Source organism: Phoxinus phoxinus, assembly GCF_949152265.1.
Source record: "Phoxinus phoxinus genome assembly, chromosome: 16".
Taxonomy (NCBI): Eukaryota; Metazoa; Chordata; class Actinopteri; order Cypriniformes; family Leuciscidae; genus Phoxinus; species Phoxinus phoxinus.
The window spans coordinates 4,760,851-4,764,407 of NC_136891.1; positions in this window are offsets into that span (position 1 = coordinate 4,760,851).

The window sequence follows — 3,557 nt, forward strand, 5'->3', positions numbered from 1 at the left end:
TGGAACACAACTTGGTTAGACATATTGGTTTGATTTTATAATAAAAAAAATTTTTAGTCCAAATTATCTCGAAAAATGTGTTTTGTATAAAATAATGTTTTTTTGTTTGTTTTAAGTGCAATAATCTTATTGTCTTGTTTAAAAAGAGATTTCAAACCTTTCATGAATTACAACCCTTTAGGTTTGGTTATGCATTTTCAAGTCCATGTTCACAACAAGGAACATGAATGTATAGGATGTATTTAAAATAAATAAGATGTATATATTTTTACACACTCAATTCAATTGATTATCAATTGAACCAATTGTGTCAAAATTGGCTTGTTTGATTTTGTTTAATAGATATGAGGTCAAGACCAATGACGTGTTTAAAAAATATTGCATTTTATCCAATGTTATTTTTAAGGCCTAATAGTCAAGATATGCTCTAAAAATGCTATCATCATATCTCGTTCTGTGTGTGTGTGTGTGTGTGTGTGTGTCTCTCTCTCTCTCTCACACAGACGAGCGTGAGACAAGCGAGATGTGAATTGTCTCGGTCAGAGGAAATCCAGCATGTAATCCTGCTCAGCTCATCACTTTGAGACCTGGATTACGTAACACTCAGCACACAGGTAACAACTACACACACATCCAGACTAATTCATAATACCACGAGTTGTGGTAACACATTTCAGTAAGATGTGAGATTTGCATATCGCACAGAACTGGAAAGCACTTTCTTGATGTATTAAGTGTTCTGGTAACAAGATGCCGGAGTGATGCATTGAGTGCTTTAGTTTAGAGGATAACTAATCACAGGATTGGCCAGGTCAGGGCTTCCAAAGTTTTGAACGTTACTGTATGAACTGTGTTTTCTGCTATGTCTGCCATGTCCAAGACTGGAGTAATGATGCTGAAAATTCAGTTTTGCATCACAGGAATAAATTACATTTTAATATAGTATATTAAAAAAGAAAATAATTATTTTAAATAGTAATAATATTTCACAACATCACTGTATTTTTGATCAAATAAATGCAGCCTTGGTGAGCAGAAGAGACTTAATTCAAAACCATGAGAATAAAACCCAAACTTTTGAACAGTATAGTGTGTTTACAAAAGGGTCTTTATAGAAAACATATAATCACACAGTCATAAACGGTCAGAACAAAAATAAGAGAATGAAAAAGAACTAAAAAGGACAATAAAACGCATAAATAAAATAAAACCGTGGACCAGCAGCCGTTTAGAAATTCAATAGCATTAGTAACTTTTAACAATGATTCCACTTGTTAACTACATCAGTTAGCATAAACCAACAATGAAAATAGATGAACAAACACTGTAAATAATATTACTCACTGTTAGTTAATGGGTTTACTAATGGGACCTTATTGTAAAGTGTTCTTGAAATATCATGCTAGAATCTTTCTAATGATGCTTGTTGACCAAGAGTCTTGCTGGTTAAACTAGTTTAGGATATAACCCCCTGTTTTATAAGACACCAGCAGTGATGTTTGCTCTGTGTGAAATGTTTCATGATGATCCGAGATCTCTGGGTGTATTGTGATCAGGAGGGATGAGGAGGATGTTTAATGAGGAGCGTTTCCGTCTGCAGTGACAATGACGATGGTGAGAGAGTTGCAGAATCAAGCAAACGTCGGACTTGGACACAGAGAGCGTTGAGATCTCCCTTTGTGTTTCAGCTCAGTGTGTGTTTGCCCTCGGCACACCAGTAATACCACTGAAAACACTGTCTGTTTACCTCCTGCATAATGAAGGCTTTCTCCTTTCAAACGCCATGATCTCATAAACACTTTATTGTTTCTTGAATGTTTGCTGAGGATTCATTGAAAAAAATTTTTTTTTATTGAATCCTTTTAATATACTGAGAGAGTTGAAAGCCACGCCGCTTAATGAGGCACACTCGTAAAAACAAAATGGATGTTTTAGCATCAATGCATTTGCACAAGAACCGTTTTCAGTTCCCCAAAGAATCTTTCAGTCAACAGTAAAGAACATTCTACAAATCTTTAGAACCCTTTTCCACTAAAGAACCTTTTGTGGAATGTAAAGATTCCATGAATGTTGAAGGTTCTTCATGGAACCATTGATGCCAATAAAGAACTTTTATTTTTTAGAGAGCAGCTTAGAGGAGTTTCTCCATTATTGAGAAAATCTGCAAAAAGAATTAGAAAAAGATTTCAAAAAGCATAATGATGGTTACTGGGCTTTTCTTCTCGATCCACTGCAGCTTGCATATCGCGTTGGAAAATAGTGGGGCATTTACTCGGCAACCTGTCATTTTAGGGAAAATCTAATTGTAATCATGGTCTCGTTTCATGGGTTATGAACTTTTTAACAGATAGACAATTTAAGGGTTATGGTTAATTGGGTTTTATCAGACACATTAAATACTTTTGGTTCACCTCAAGGATGTACTTTCATCATTATTATTATTATTATTTTTACACACAAATGATTATCCGAGTTCCCAAGGTTGGTAAAATATGCAGATTATCCTGTTCTTCTTTATTTGCTTTCACATTTCGACCAGGAATACGGACTGTTTTTTTTCCTTGGTGTAACTGTATGAAACTGGATTTCAATGTATCATAGACTAAAGAGATGCTCATTAATTTTAGTAAGAAAGCAGTTGCACTTCAAGCTATGATTGTAATGGGACACAGAGGAAAGTAGTGGAATATAAGTATTATGGGAAGATTTTTGATAACATGTTATAGCTTGATCCGAATACCGATTAAAAAAAATCACATTAAAGATTATTTGTGTTGAGGAAACTGTGTATTTACAATTCATTTGTAAATGAATCGTCTACGATCTTGGAGCACATAGTCTGAATTAATTGCCCCAAGGGGATTAATATAGCACTACACTAAACTAATTAGCCCACTTGTGCAGGTGAAGAACGAAAGTGTCTTCTTTTTTTTCACATTTCCGATTTCTCAGAAACGGAAGTTGTCATAGTTGGGTAAACTTCTAAAGTGGTGAATGAGAGACTACATTATATTTTTTTTGTGTTTGCTCAAATAGCATAAAAAATAATGGTTTCACAACTTTCAAAAGAGGAAAAAATAGAGAGAGATTGATAACGGTCAATTTGACCATCACATCCCACAGCCTTGTATTAAAAAAACACTTAGGCTACAGTGTTATAGTTTTTTGTAATTTGATGCAAAAAGGTAATATAATACAAATGATTATGTTATAAACGTACGTACATTAAAATAAATTTAAATTATAGGCTATACAACTTTGCGTGGATTAGTCTGTGAAAAAGGTCCATTGGAATAATGTTTATATAGCCTAGTGGAAATCTGTTTGTGCCCTTCAGGCAACACTTTTTTTTGTAAGTGTGATGGGTATCACTTACCATGAGTAGCCTACAGTTTAAAGTGCCATGGTATTACCATCTGATGATACCAGGCTACCATGGTAATGCTTTTAGTAAGCTTAAGCTATATAGGCTAATTAGTTTGGGAAGTTGGTTAGATAATAAAACACTAAGTCTACGTCGTTGACGCATTAATTTATAATACTCTACTTAAAACGTC